The sequence below is a fragment of the Cetorhinus maximus genome, chromosome 7, assembly GCF_964194155.1.
Source record: "Cetorhinus maximus chromosome 7, sCetMax3.hap1.1, whole genome shotgun sequence".
Classification (NCBI taxonomy): domain Eukaryota; kingdom Metazoa; phylum Chordata; class Chondrichthyes; order Lamniformes; family Cetorhinidae; genus Cetorhinus; species Cetorhinus maximus.
Window position 1 is genome coordinate 65758238 of NC_135885.1, and position 16308 is coordinate 65774545.

General features: G+C 46.6%; 1 protein-coding gene across 4 annotated transcripts in view; it reads right to left on the reverse strand.

Annotated features, from left to right (window-relative positions):
* LOC144682849 (neuronal PAS domain-containing protein 2-like) overlaps positions 1 to 16308 on the reverse strand; it is a 212620-nt gene that overhangs the window by 186335 nt on the left and 9977 nt on the right. The window contains exon 1 of one of the 4 annotated variants that reach the window (XM_078545642.1): positions 11472 to 11587. The exons of 2 other annotated variants lie outside the window; for them this stretch is intronic. The gene's annotated coding sequence lies outside the window, so the exon portion shown is untranslated. Of the gene's footprint in view, positions 1 to 11471; positions 11588 to 16308 lie in introns of those variants that run through there. One more of the 4 variants, XM_078545643.1, reaches the window with a different exon arrangement.

Genomic DNA, 16308 nt, shown 5'->3' on the forward strand with positions numbered 1-16308 from the left:
GAAGCTGAAATATCAGAAACATATTTTAAAACAATTATATAAAAATTGGAATGATCAGATTAGAGAAAGTTTACATAACGTGATTGCAAAATTAGTTTTTCACAGCCAAAAGTTCTTCAGCAGCAATTCTGATCTGGTACACTTAAAATCCCAGTTACACCTTGTTGACAGGGCATAATTTTTAAGGAGTGTTATGAGCAATATTAAAGTGTAAACAAGGAAGTTCAAACAGGTCAGTGATTTCTAATTGAATGCAAACTACAGGACTTTAACAGCACACCCTATGAAGCAGCATAGAATCACTTGCAGTGACTTCTGGATTCCCACCTTTAACTGCACATATGTGGACTCGAGAAGTTTCTGTCAGTTTCAGAGGAGACATTGCCACTATTACCACAAAATATAGGCCAATGTGCATTTTAAGACAACAGCGAATATTGAGATACAGTTTGTGCTAATAAGCAATTTAAGCCTTGCGCTATTTGTTACCTTATCTTAAATATCTAATGGACTCTTATGATTTAAGGCATTTTGCATAAGGAAGAAGAAATTATTATAAACTGCAATGATTATGTCACATAATTGTCTTATGAGGAAAGGTTGGACAGGCTAGGCTTGTATCTGCTGGAGTTTAGAAGAGTAAGAGGCGACTTGATTGAAACATATAAAATCCTGAGGGGTCTTGACAGAGTGGATGTGGAGGATGTTTCATCTTGTGGGAGCATCTATTACTCGGAGCCACTGTTTAAAAATTAGGTTCGCCCACATAGGGAGATGAGGAGAAATTTTTTCTCTCAGAGGGTTGTGAGTCTTTGGAGCTCTCTTCCTCAAAAGGCGGTGGAAGCAGAGTCTTTGAATATTTTTAAGGCAGAGGTAGATAGATTCTTAATAAACTAGGGTGTGAAAGGTTATCAGGGGTAGGCAGGAATGTGGAGTTGAGGTTACAATCAGATCAGCCATGACCCTATTGAATGGCAGAACAGGCTAAAAGGGCTGAGTGGCCTACTCCTGTTCCTAATTCATATGTTCATATGGACATTTAAACGAGCAGTTATTTTCAGAAGTTCAAACAATATTATTCTAACACAGCCATTTTTTAAAATCAACATTTCCCAAGCAGGGATGGAAAATCACCAATTCGCAAGCTTTTGTTTCATAAGGGTTATAGTTTTCTATATAGTCATAGTTTTCTTCATTAAGTCCATGCTCAGGGCCAGCCGTGAGAATCTATGAGAGACTGCAGAGAGAATATAAAGGAAACATCTGTTTAGAAATCCGTTTCAAAAGAGGCATAAGTCAAAATGATGAGAAATCAGGCTTTGAAATATCACCACAGCATTTGAACAGTACAAGAGGAATTTGCTGCTTCACAACGTAGGTGCAGCAGCCATTGTTGGGCATCTCAGTGCAACAGCAATAGGAGGGGAGGGCAGGTGAAAAACACAGAGGGAACTGGAAGCGAATGACTCACAGAAAAAACCCCATGAAGCAAGTCAACTGCATCAAAGTCACAATCTGTTGCCTGGGAACATTAAATAGTGTACACATAATAAGGCTTGGTCACAAAGAGAGCAATCTGTGCTGCACTATCAAAGGGAAAGAAGGTCACTAGTGTTTTCTTCAACATCGGTGCTACAGGATCCATCCAAGCATTCATATGTTCTTCTGCTTTGCCCTCCACTGTTCCTTTAAGGAGGATCATTATTACAGGCGCTATTCCATGGTTGTGTTCAGAAATGCAGTTTGCAAATATGAGGCAGAATCGTCCCAGATTTGCACTAAGAGTGGTAGCGGACACGAGAAAAGACGTTTTACCTGCTGGCCGTAATGGTGGGTTTTTGTGCCGTATCATCCCCTTCCCGGTGTGTCCTGCCTATTAATAATGCATTCATGGGAAACATGCCGGATCGCTGGTGGGTGGGCTCCGATTTGCCCACACACCGTGACCTCAGCACATCATCGCTCCAGAGTGCAGCTTACTTTATGGGGAGAATTTTCTGAATGTTGGGCGGGCCAGTTGGGAGCAGGCACGGGCGAAGCGGAGCCGATCGCCACCCGTGATCGACTCTGCACCGCCATTGTACGTGGGTGGGCCAATTAAGGCCCGCCCAGCGTTACGCATGGCCGGAAGCGCTCAGCACTACCTCAGGGGGAGGAGGGAGAGTCGGGGCTGCCTCAGGGAGATTAAGTACATAATAAAAGCTCATAAATAATAAAGTTAAAAATTATTTAGACATGCCCCCTCATGGGCAGAATTTTGCCGTCGGCAAGCAGGGGGCGGGGCCCGCTCGCCGACGCATAAGATGACACGGGATGACATCGGGAGAAACCCCCGACATCATCCCACCTCATTTAAATTTTCAGGAAGGTGGGGGCGCAGCAAAATCAGCTGTGCGCCCGCCGACCTGTCAATGGCCAAATGAGGCCATTGACAGGTTCATTTAAACAATTAAAGGACCTGCCCGTCCAACCTTAAGGTTGGTGGGTAGGCCAGGAGCCCCGGCGGGGTATAGAAAAAACATGAAACCTCATCCACTGGCGGGGTGAGGTTTCATGTAGGGTTTAAAAAATTTAATAAACTTATTATCTAAATTATGAACATGTCCCATCTCATGTGACATTGTCACATGAGGTGGACATGTTAAGGAATTTTTTTTCCCTATTTTTAATACTTTTAAAAGTGTAAGCAATCTCCCTGAGGCAGCACTTAGCCTCAGGGAGATGTGTGCTCTTTCGTGCACATGCGCAAAAGAGCGCACTCTCACATTTGGGAATCCCCCCCCCAGCCCGCACAGGGAGCGCATAGCACTTCCCGCCGGACGTCACGCTGAGCGGGCCTTAATTTGCACGCCCACGTAAAATGGCGGTGCGGCCCGCTTCTCTGGCAGGGTTCGGCTCCCCGCTGGCCGGAGATTGGGTCGGGCCCGCCCACTCGACAGGCAGAAAATTCTGCCCCATGTGACAGTATCACATGAGCTGGGACATGTTTATGAATTGTGCAAAAATTATTTTTTTATGTAATAAAACCTTCAGGAAACCTCATCCCGCCTGTGGATGAGGTTTCCTGAAAAACGTGAAGGCCGCTTGGGCTCTTCGCCTGCCCGTCAATCTTAAGGTTGGATGGGCAACGTTGACAATTACTTTCATTGGTTTTTTAATGGCCTTAATAGGCTTTTGACAGTCGGCGGGCACGGGCCCACATAATACCTAAATGACGTGTGCTGACGTCAGGACGCACGCCTGACATCACTGTGCATCATTTTACAAGTCGGCATGCCTGGCCCACCCCCGCACACTGACGTCAAAATTCTGGCCTGTGTCTACAGACCAGGACTGCTCCAGGCGACAGATGGCCCCAAAAGCAGAGGTGACGGCAGCCCCCAAATTTTGTGACGCCTCTCTGGGACGCCTCTCTGGGACGTATGGAAGGCCACCACAATGTCCTTTACCTCTGGTCTGGCCGCAGGAGGTTCACTAGAGTCACCTATCCAGCCTGGGAGGTGGTGGCTGAGAACAGAGAAGGTCAGCCATCCAATGCAGGAAGAGGATGAATGCTCTCCTCTGTTCCACCAGGGTAAGTCAACCATCTCATTACTCTCAACTCACACACTCACAAACCCATCACACATCCACAGGGATCTCACACTTCAAGGGACAACACCACTAACTCTCATACACACCCTCACATCTCCATCAGACTCAAATCCACTGGAGCTCGCATCATCATTCAGTCCATGGGTCCGCTCACCACACAAACATTCCACGCAGTGCCATAGGTCCTGCTCACACTCTCTCCATCTGTTTTCATGAAGGAGAAGTTAGCTCACAGCAGCAGGAAGAGGTCCCAGTCCAGGGATGGAATAGCCCACATTAGGCCCCTTGCTCACTTTGAGGAGTGTGCCATCACGCTGACTGGTGAGCACATGGATTGTGCCTGTGGCGACGGGGAGGTCAGCAGCGAACATCCAGGTGAGGATCCTGCACTACATCATCCCTCTCTCAACACAACTGTGAGTGCTCTCTCTCCTGCTCTTGACTCTGCTGCCACGCACTTATTATCTCTAATTTGGTTCACAGGGAGCTCTGCCAAGTGACCGACACCCTCAGCTAGCGGGCCCCTCAGTTCCATCCACGTCCTCACCTTCAGCCAAGAGGACAACTCCTCCATTGAAGAGCTGGAAATAAGCAGCCTGGAAGTCCCGCCACAGTGCTTACCCACACCCTCCACCAGCACAGAGACACACACCTCGATGAGAACTAGATCTAGAGCAGGCTTGGCTTCACAATCTGGTGGTCACGGCACTAACTCTTGTCTGTGGCAGGAGGGGGCAGGTTCAGCCAAGCTCCCTGGCACTCAGAGGACTGCTGGGGAAAAGGCATCTGTTAGGTCCAAGTCAGATGATAAGCCTCTGGATTCAGCCTTCCAACTCATTGTGGAGAGTAAGTAAAAGGCAGGGGAACATCACATAGAGCTGTTGGAAGCCCTCAATTGAGAGGCATGCGAGTTGGAGGAGTGAGTCCGCCTGCTCTCTGATGAAGTGGTACCCACATGTGCGCATATAGAGGTCTCCATGGGAAGGATGGCGGATGCCATGGAGACCCTGGTCTAGTAGGACACAGAGATGCGTGCAGACCTGCACTCCATTGAGGTAGCTATGGGTGAATTTCTGCAGTGGCAACATGAGGAGGAAAAGGGGCACCTTGACGTCCCTCCAGATGCTCCTTCCCCTCAAGGAGTTAGACCAGGGCCCTCAGGCACCTGAAGGGAGGAGGAGCGACAGCTGGACACCCATGGGTCATCTACACAGGAATCTCAGAGGCTGTCCTCTCCCTCCGAGTCCCCTTTGCCTATGACCCCCTCAACTTTGTCCTCTGTCACTGCAGAGCTGGGCCCACAGGAGAACAGCCAAAGTAAGCCGGGGCCCTCAAGGCCTTGACTCTCCAGAGGACACAGGCTGAAGTCATCAGAGGCAACAGGGACAATCATTGCACAGGCTGTCTTCACCCCTGCTCTGGATGTCAGGGCAGCACCTAAAAGAAGCAGTAGGCCTAGAAAAGTTAAGAAATTCTGATCATAAGTGGTTGCATGGATGAACACTTTTTGTCACTTTACAATCTGAAAATATTTTCACTTTCACGGAATAATGTGTAATGTCTTTCAGCTTCATTGGCAGGCTTCAGGAGTTCTCTGCCTGCATTTGTCCCAATAGCAGTTCAGCTGCCGCACCACAAGTGATTCTGCAGGGAGAAATGTGAGTGCGGCAGGGCCTTTCGAAGCCTTGTGCAAGCATTCTCACATGCATGCAGAGCCTTCATCCATCACACTCATCTCACTGTCCCGAGCATTTTCAATGCTGCCTGATGGGGTTCTCTTTCAGTTGTCCATTTGAGCTGATCTGCTTCTCCGCCCGCCCACTGGTTGCACTCCCATTCAGCACCTGGGCCTGTCCAACATGAGACTCCACTCACTTTCGATTTCTGTGAAGTGGTGGTTGTCAAGTTGAGATAAGCTCCCTTGTCCTTGCTTCTCGCCCAGTCACCCATCACTGTGAACCCCTCCCCCCGGCATCACTTTCCACCTCCCCACCATCACGTACCAACCCAAATCCTTGTTACTCCAGGATGTCCAGGTAAATGAGCATGTTCCCTATGTTCCTGAAAATTCAAAGGCAATCTACATTGACCTCTCCGATCTCCTCCTTCCCACTCCCAGGGTCCGTGTCAGCCACCTTCACCGTGCATTCTACTGTTACCAATGCACCCTCACCCTCTCACCCACCCACCCTAAAATGGGCTCCCTCTGCCCCCCTCACACTCACCATACCCTCCTACCACTCCTATCTTCAGTTTGCTCCCCAGGAGGTAGTCATTGACTCCACAGACCCCTTCCTTGCACGTTCACCTGGGCACTCCACCCCCTTACCTCCTCCTCCACCCTTACTCTCTCCTTCCCTCCGAGCTCCCACCTCCCCCTTACACCTTCCCCCCCTCCGAATTCCCTCCTCCCCTGGACACCATCCCTCCTCTGAACTCCCTCCTCCCCCCGACACCTTCCTCCTTTCGAACACCCTCCCTTACACCTTCCTCCCCGCTTGCACCTACTTCCCCATTTGCAGCATTCTCCCCCGCTACACCTTCCTTCCCCCGTACTGCCTCCTCACCCCGTACTCCCTCCCCCCCACGGCACCCTCCTCACCCCTCCCAACCCCACCTCCGGACACCTTTGTCTCCACCCTACCAATCTCACCTCCGACAGCTTTGTACTCCCCTCCCAACCTCACCACCCCTACACCTTCGTCCTCCCCCTCCCAACCTCATACCCCCCGACAATTTCCTCACCCCTCCCAACATCAGCCTGCTGGTACGCCTTCCTCTCCCACTCACACTTAGACCTTCCTCTCCCCCCCTTCGCCAATCATCCGTAGCAGCCCATTCCCAAGACCGTGATGCTCTGAAGCAGGCCCAAAGCATCAACAGTGGCCTCTCACCTTCTGAGAGCTGCTTCGCGGTGAAACCATGTGCATGAGGATCCACCCAGCACGTGATGCACATGTTCCTCCAGTAGCTGTAGGGCTCCAGCATCTTCTTCTCCTTGGGTCTCCGCAATCTGAGCCCAACTTCCGCACATCACACTTGTCCAGACGTGTTCTGAGCTGGTGTAACAATAAATGGGGTGTGGAGGGGCCATTCTGGTCGGGCCTTACATTGCATCCCATTACTGGCCTCCAGCAGGATTCATGTTCCGTCATGGTGAACACCATCGGATGATCCAGCTGTGATTTCACGCCAGCGTGAAACTGATTTCTGCCCCTCACACCAAATTCTTCTCCACCCGCCATGACACCCGCCGCCAACGGGAGGGGACGATTCTGTCCATGGTTTTGAGTTGTTGCCTTCTACTGCTGATTAACAAAATTTAACGGCCATTAATCTACTTATTGAAAAGAGAAAGGAAGGAGTTATTGCGCCCACATTGAGATTTCTAGAATTTGACGTTAATGACAGCAAAACTACAGAAAAGAATCTCATCACAATTCTTTCCATTGTCATTAAAACTGCAAAAAAACGAACTCTATTCCAATTCTACAAGCAGAAAATGTGGCAACTAGTGATTAAACTAAAAGAAACATGCAAATATCACAAGATTAGCTTCCGTGTTACATAAAATCATAATACTGGTTTAAAATGGTTTTCAACAATGTTTTCTAATCTCCAGCATATCTATAAATTAAAGTACTTAATATTACAACAAATGTTTCTTCCCATTTACATTAGGTAGCTTGGTGGAAGAGACATAAGTCCATAATAAGCTAGTATATAATCATTATATGGAAATTCACAGGGTGTTATGGACATCTTCCCAAGTGTGTTTTCTCTCTAAGCTACCACTCTTATTTTAAACTAGCAGGATGAAATTAATGTTGGTAGTTGATAAGGATTCATTCATATATGAGACTTCATAACCAAATAACATACAAAAATAAGTTGGATGTAAGATTGGGCTCATTGGCATCCGTTATTTGAGCACTGCAGGTACCATTCACGGATAAAAATTGTTTCACTGCCCACACAAACTTCTGCTATAAATTGCACCAGACGCAATCTTTTATGTGCATGGCTTTTTCTGGGCTGGAGCTGGAGATATTAACAACATCTTGTAGTTTGCCATCTACTGTTGCATAAGGGTAGTCACTGAGGTGCTTATGCAAAGAAAGTTTCCTACATGTTATTCTCTCTTTCTAGAGAAAAGAAGGCACAGTGAGCACATGGCTTCACTGGGATTACAGGCTTCCCCACTGTGGATGGTGCCACTAACTAAACACAATTTGCTTTGCAGGTAGCACATGTCAACTCTTCCATGTACTGGAGTTGAAAGGGATTCCACTCCCTCAATATCCATAGGCAGTGCATCATACGGGTCAATGCCCAGCATCCTGGCAGCAGTCATGATGCCTTCATTCTGCAGCTGTCTGCTGTGCCAGCTGCATTTTAGCCACCATGGCAAAGCAAAGGGTGGTTACTGGCCAACTGGCCTATCTGTTGGTGACATGGCTCATGATTTGGATTCGCAACACATGCATACATGCGCAACATGCATACAATGAGAGCTATGCTCCCACAAGACATGTGATAGAGCAGGCAATTGGAGAGCTGAAGTAACAATTCTGCTGCCTAGACTGCTCTGGGGGATCCCTGCAGTAATCAACTGATAGGTCTGAAGTTTCATGGGGGGTCTCCCTGCGTGCTGCACAATTTTGCCATCATGAGGAGACAGTCCTTGTCAACAGAGTAAGTGCTTGAGATGGGGGAGGAGAAGGAAGAGGGGGAGCAGGAAGGTGGAGGAGGATGAAGGGAGGCAGCATCCAAGACTGCTTGGACTGCACGTGAAGAACTAATTTAAGTGCAATATTGAAATTCTTGTCTGAGTCCTCTGCAGCAGAACTCATGTGCAGCCTCACCCTCAGCGAGCTGGCACCTGCAATATACTTGTTCTCTGTCCTGGTTGCTGTCTCCTGTCTCTAATCTATCTCCTTCATTAGTATCTGAGCTGGTCAGAGTGAGCATGAAATCAAATGATGGCGTGTCTTTGCCATCACTGTCTTCTTGAATTTCCTCCACTGCCTGGCCAGGTCGTACTTCTTGGGTATCTGATATCAGAAAAGTACATAGGTAAGGTTTGGTGAGGGGAAGAAGGGGAAGTAAGAGGAACATGCTTATACCACCTGAAGCTTTTAAATCAGAAGAGATTGTGGGATGAAGGGAAAGTGGGATATGAGAAGGAGGAATATGTATGAGGATATGGAATCTTCAATTGATTCAGCCCTGCTGTTGGTCACAGGGTCAGCCACGGCTGCTCCAATAATGACCATTACCATCATTGCTTTGAATGTTAGGACATGTTGGTCCACTTGTTCCCCTACAGTTATCTCTGGCTGCATTTGGTTCTGCACCACTTTCCCATGCAAGAGAGAGGGAAGTGTGTCAGTAAGTGTTGTGCAATCTGTTTGGTGGATGTGGGTGTTACGGTCAAATGGCAGGCAATTTTTGCAAGCTGTGAGATGTGGATGTGAGGCATGCAGCAGTGCTATGTGTGTGATGGTGCAATGGGGTATACTAATGTTAGGAAGGAGTCCTCATTGATAGGGATTGTTGATAAATGGGTGATGGGCATGTGGTGAATTCAGGAGTGTCTAATGGTGTAGTTAGTAAGATATGACATTTGAAAGTGCATCCACATGAGCACTCATGTGAGGTCATTGAGCTTGTGGCTCCAAGTATGAATTTCAGAGGATGATCTACTCGATGTGCTTTTTGAGTGTATATCTGAAGAGCCTCTTGTCCTCTGTGGATACAGGGGATCTCGATATTTTCCACCTCCACCATCAAGGCCTCCAGTGCAGCATATCAAAATCTTGGAGCCTGCTGTCTTCTTTGTTGTCTCATTCTTCGCTGTTTCGCAGGTCAGATTCACTTCCTGCATGACTTGCATGACTCTTCATGACGTTGAATAGCATTACCATCGCTTAATCCCCCACCATCAATATCCTAGGGGTCACTGTTAACCAGAAGCGTAACTGACCGAGCGATATAAATACTTTGGCTACAAGAGCAGGTCACAGGCTAGCAGATCAGTGACAGGTAACTCATCTCCTGACTCCTCAAAGCCTGTCCACCATCTACAAAGCACAAATTAGGAGTGTGATGGAATACTGCTCGCTTGCCTAGTCGTGTGGCTTCAACAACATTCAAGGAGCTTGACACCATTCAGTCCCCTTGATCAGCACCGATCCACCATCTTAAAATTACATTCCCTCCACCACTGGCATACAGTGGTAGCAGTGTGTACCATCCACAAGATGCATTACAGCAATGCTTTGATAGCACCTTCCAAACTGCGACTTCTACTGCCTTGAATAACAAAGGCAGCAGGCACATGGAACCACCACCACCTGCAAGTTCCCCTCCCAAGTCACACATTATCCTGACTTGGAATTATATCACCTATCCTTCCCTATTGCTGGGTCAAATTCCTTGAACTCAGCACTGTGGATGTACCAACACCATATGGATTGCAGAGGTTCAAGAAGGCAGCTCACCACCACCTTCTGAAGGGCAATTAGAGATGGCCTTGCCAGTGATGCTCACATCCCACAAATGAATTTTTAAAAAATGACTGCCAGCTCCTACTCCAGACACAATGCACCTCCCTTTTCAGAGGTACAGGCTAGCTTTAACCGGTGCCCGGATGTGATTATTTTGGAACCCTTGCTGATGCATGTATCCAATAAGCTGTGGCGTTAGTGCTGGCTGCATGCAGCAATCATCCTAATGATCAGGTTGCATGAAGTTGGCATGCTGCTTGCATTTCAATAAACAGAAGGGGTTTAATTGCACATTGCAATCCCCCTGCCTGTTTTAGGGACTGTCCAATTTAGCTCCTATTATGTTTGTTTTTATAGTCATCATAACTTTGTGTCAAACGTATGCAAGTGCATTACAAATACCTGGTGATCCTCAACAAAAAATGACATACTGAAGGAAAGTGCCCTCTATGCAGCTTTTATGATTGTAATTTTTTATGGCTTATACCAATAATGTTAACACATTCACACATACAAATAGGATTATCATTCCAGGGGTGGATCAGATTTGTTTGAAGTGGGAAATATAAAATTACTCTTGTAATGTTAATGTTCGAAACCTTAATGTACTGATATCAAATATTTAAAATCTCACATCTTTAAATCAACCAATTCCAGTTCTCCATGTGCTTGTCTTTAATGGCGCCAAAAAATAATCAAATTATTGGCTACCATGTCCTGTAAGTCTGTTAGTCATTCCTACTACTACCACAACTCTCAGATTGTGATTAATAAAACACTATAAATAATTGGTCACAAAATGATTCCAAATATCGCCTTTATATGTTAGCACATTTCCTCCATTCACATGGTGCATTATATGTCTTGAAATAGTTGAAGAACAGACACAATGGAGAGTCTGAGTCGTGTAAGTGTTGTTAATTGTGTGACACACTTGGCCAAAAAAAGCTAGCATATAGCCCAAAATGCAAACTGTCATTTTCTGAATGAAAATATCCAACACCATCCAATGATGTCACCAGAATAAACAATAACATTATAAAATAATTAAACATAATCAATTTTCAAGCATAACAAAACAAAATCTTTTAATGCTATAGTATATCAAAAAACTCCTTTTTCTCTGGATTATTTTCAGCAATAAACTATTTGTAGGTTTGATTAAATATCTTGGCAGCTGATCAGCATTGGAGCTATTCATTAGCTCATATATTGCCAACAAATGGAAGCTATGGCATAAATTAAATGTATAAAAATTGCTCATCTGTGAAATACATTTCTTTTTAAAAGTGAAATTTGCTTTACAGTGTAGATTGTAATGATAGTAGAAAACAGAAAATAATTGCCCAGGCTTCACCACTAACTTACCAACTATCTCCATTACCTCACTGCTCAAAATGTCTTCCTTAAGTCTCTGTTATTCCTTAATGTCTGTAATTTAACCGTCATTTAATTTCATGTAATGTTGATTTGAGTGCAGGAAGATTGTGAGGTTACCTGGGAACGATACAGATATACAAATCCTAAATTATAGAGAACAGCAAAAGGTATCACTTAAAATAAAGTTAAATTAATATAAAAAAATTCAATTATTGTGCAGTAATAAAGTTACACATACTGTATTAAAAATTAAGTCCTATGCTCTCAAACACGGATATAGATGGAGTTGTGAAAGTTAGCAGTAAAAAACCTACTTGAACTCAAATGTCAAATTTAGAGTGCAAAATCATTATGCTTTTGGCATTTCAGTCTTTCCATAGAGATGTCTCTAGCTAATGTCTGGCATAAAACCAATGCAGGTGCTATACAAATACACCCTGTATATGTAATTATTGATTGGTTTATAATGCTCCTTCAGTTTTATAAAATTTCCTAGATCATATAGAAGTAATGTAGTTCCTTTAAGAAGAAAGCAGTCAGGGAAGTATGAATAATATCATCTCCAAAAGGAAAGTTGCAGCCTCCCCTGCCCAGGCGCTCCTCTTCAAATGCAAGATCCTCCCTAAACCTCCTCCCTGCCTACATACAATTGGGCAGGGAGCCAGGGATCATCTGATCTTCCTTCCCACCCCCTACCACCCACCCACCCTCCCCAAACCCCCACTCCCCACAGCCACTTTGCAAGTTCCTGTAATTGTAATATTCCAACTAAGATCAACTATCTCAGTAAACATTGACAATCGGACCTCTTTTGTCCTGGCTTGTGAGGCTAGCTAATCACTACTTTAACCAACTGAGTGACAGGGCGAGTGAGATGGAAATGCTACACCCATCCATTTATTTGACGATTACTTTTAATGAATTTAAATATCTGTTTTGCCATGATCACATTTTTCTGTGGAGGTATTTGGCAAGGACTATAAAAAGAACAGTAATGGGGTTATAATAAACAAAATTATATTATGTACAGTGAATAAAATGTTCACTATATATAGTATGACAACTTTTATTTTTTGCAACTGTAGGTGAACCATTGAAGAAAAAATAAATTGTGCTTTTTTAATTCGTTCTTGGGATGTGAGCATCACAGACAAGGCCAGCATTTATAGACCATTCCTAATTGCCCTTGTACGAGTGCTGGTGACAAACCTTCTTGAACCACTGCAGTTAGTGCAGTGTAGGTGCACCCTCAGTGCTAAGGAGGGAGCTCAAGTATTTTTCCCATCAACAATGAAAGAATAATAATATAGTTCCAAGTCAGGATTGGTGTGTGACTTGGAGGGGAACTTGCAGGTGATGATGTTCTCATGTGTCAGCTACCCTTGTCCTTCTAAGTGGTAGAGGTCACAGGTTTGGAAGGTGCTGTTGAAGGAGCATTGGGGAGTTGCTGCAGTGCATCTTGCAGATGGTACACACTGCTGCCACTGTGTAGTAGTGGTGGAGGAAGTGAACTTTTAAGGTGATGGATGGGGTGCCTATCAAGTGGGCTGCTTTTTCCTGGATGGTGCCGAGTGTCTTGAGTGTTTTTGGAGCTGCACTCATCCAGTCAAGTGGAGAGTATTCCATCACACTCCTGACATGTGCCTTGTGGATGGTGGACAGGCTGTGGGGAGTCAGGAGGTGAGTTACTTGCTGCAGGATTCCTAGCCTCTGACCTGTCCTTGTAGCCATAGTATTTATGTGGCTGGTCCAGTTAAGCTTCTGGTCAATGGAAACCCCCCAGGATGTTGGGGGAAATCAATGATGGTAATGTTGTTGAACATCAGGGGGAGATGGTTAGATTCTCTCTTGTTGGAGATTGTCATTGCCTGGCATTTGTGTGGCAGGAATGTTCCTTGTTAGCCCAAACCTGGATGTTGTCTAGGTTTTGCTGCATGTAGGCATGGACTCCTCAGTATTTGAGGAGTTCTAAATGCTGCTGAACACTGTGCAATCATCAGTGAGCCATCCCCACATCTGATCTTATGTTGTGGAGGAAGATCATTGATGAAGCAGCTAAAGATGGTTTGGTCTAGGACACTACTCTGAAGAACTCCTGCAGCGTTGTCCTGGAACTGAGATGATTGCCTCCAACAACCACAACCATCATCCTTTGTGCTAGGTATCACTCCAACAAGTGGTGAGTTTCCCCCCTGATTCCCATTGACTCTAGTTTTGCTAGGGCTCGTTGATGCCACACTTGGTCAAATGCTGCCTTGATGTTAAGGGCAGTCACTACTACCTCCCCTCTGGAATTCAGCTTTTTTGTTCATGTGTGGACCAAGGTTCTAATGAGGTCTGCAGCCAAATAGCCCTGGCAGAACACAAACTGAGCATTGGTGAGCAGATTGTTGCTGAGTAGGTGCCACTTGATAGCAATCAATGACACTTTCCATCAATTTACTCATGATTGAGAATAGACTGATGTGGCAGTAATTGGCTCATTGGGTGGAATCTTGTTGTGGCATGGGGTGATCTTGCCTGCCAGCTGGAGACCTGGCAAGATACCTGCAGTGCCTCTTTGCGGGAAGGCCCACCAAATCATACACCAATCAGGCAGTGGTGAGGCCACCAGTGGGTCTTCCCCTGGAATCAAGACCCCAGGCGCAGAAGTCCTGACTAGCAAGTGCCACTGGCCAATCAGAGGCCGGTAGCTCTTCTGCTCAGCAATGCCGCTGAGAAGGCTGTCACTGCTAATGGAAGCACAGGCATCAGAGTCCCAGGATCACGGAGGACGCAGGCTACAGGTAAATAATGTGGGCGGAGGGGGATGGAGGGGGGGTCACAGGGTGGGGGTAGCAGGAGAGGAGGGCAGGGAGCTCAGAAGCAAGAGCAGGAGGTGGCTCTGAGTGGGCCACCCCTCCTTCTCAATGCACTAATTGCCTTTGGTTGAGGGACCCCCCCCACCAAACCCTCTGAAGTGACAAGCTGCCTGCACAGGTTCCCCTGTCGGCACACCACTTGGTGACAGCCCTGTTTGCAGCTCAGTTAATCCCAATAGCAGCAGGATAAGGCCCTTAACTAGTTATTAATTCGCCACTTAAGGGCCTCAATTGGCAGCGGGGTGAGAAGGTTGACCAGGGGCCTTCCTGCCCAGAACTTAATTCTGGTGGAGCTAGAAAGACAGCGGGGTTCAGGTGCACACTACCCTGCCTGAGTAAACGCCCTTCCTGCCTCCAGGCTCACCACCAGCGAGAGCAGAAGATTCCGCCCATTGAATTTGTTCTGCCTTTTGTGGATAGGACACACCTGAGCAATCTTCTACGTTGTCAGGTAGATTGCCAGTGTTGTAGCTGCACTAAAACAGCTTGGCTAAGAGTGTTGCTATTTCTGGAGCATAAGTCTTCAATACTATTGTAAGGGCCAATAGCCTTTGCAGTATTCAGCATCTTCAGCTGTTTCTTGATATCACATGGAGTGAATCGAATTGTCTGAAGGCTGGCATCTATGATTGTGGAGAGCTAGGAGGAGGCTGAGATGGATCATCCACTTGGCACTTCTGGCTGGCGTTAGATGCAAATGCTTCGGCCTTGCTTTGCATTGACGTGCTGAGCTCCCCCATCATTGAGGATGGTTATGATTTTGGAGCTTCCTCCTCTGGTCCGTTGTTTAACTGTCCACCACCATTCATGACTAGATGTGGTAGCACTGCAGAACTTTGGTCTGCTATCACTTAGCTCTGTCTTTAACATGCCACTTCTGCTATTTGGCACGTTTGCAGTCCTGTGTTGTAGCTTCACCGGGTTGGCACCTCATTTTTAGGTACGCCTGGTGCTGTTCCTGCCATGCCCTCCTGCACTCCTCATGGAACCAGGGCTGGTCGCCTAGCTTGATGGTAATGGTAGAGGGTCTGCTGGGCCAAATGGTTATAGATTGTGGTTGAGTAAAATTCTGCTGTAATTGATAGCCCACAGTGCCTCTTAAATGTCTACTTTTGAGCTGCAAAATCTGTTCTGAGACTATCATATAGCATAGTGGTAGTGTCACACAACACAATGCAGGGTGTCCTCATTTTGAAGACAGGACTTCGGTGGAATTTTCCAGTCCCACCCCCTGTAGCGGATTTAATGGCGGGCGTGAGGGAACAATGCAACAGGAGCTGAAAAGTCAGTTTCTCTCCGGCATAAAATGATGGCAGGACCTTGCGCTCCCGCCCACAATGGCAGAGGCTGGCGTGAAACCGATTTGCATCCCATTGATGGGATGCAGATGAAGGTCTGACTGGAATTGCTCTCCACCCCCTGATCGTCCACGCCACCAGCGGGAAATCACATCCGTCCAGAATACATCTGGGCCAACATGTCGGCACTTACATGAACAAAGCCTGGGTCAGCCTCTGGAGTTCGGGATGGAGGCCTCCAGCGATCGTGGACTCTGAAACATGCAGCAGTGTGTGGGGGGAGCATCTACCAGGTGGATCTTCCAGCTTCAGAGTGTTCCTGGAGGTCCATCTTCTACCTTCAGGAGGTCCATCTTCTATCTTCAACGTTGGGTCAGTTATGTCCAGACGCCATTTAAAAATGGCACCCAGATATGGAGCACAAGTTATCCAGCCCGCCCACTGCGTGATAGGTCGTAAAACCCCACAATGCATAAATTTAATGAGGCCAGCGTCATGCAATATGGCAGGAGTTCCCAGCAACCTCCACAATGGGAAAACCCCCCCACCAGGCCCTGCCACTAGACTTAGTCCCAGAATGGAAAATTCCGCCCTTCATCTCCTGCATTGGCAAGTCCTATGAATACTGTCACGGACAGATATATCTGTGGCAGGTAGATTGGTAAG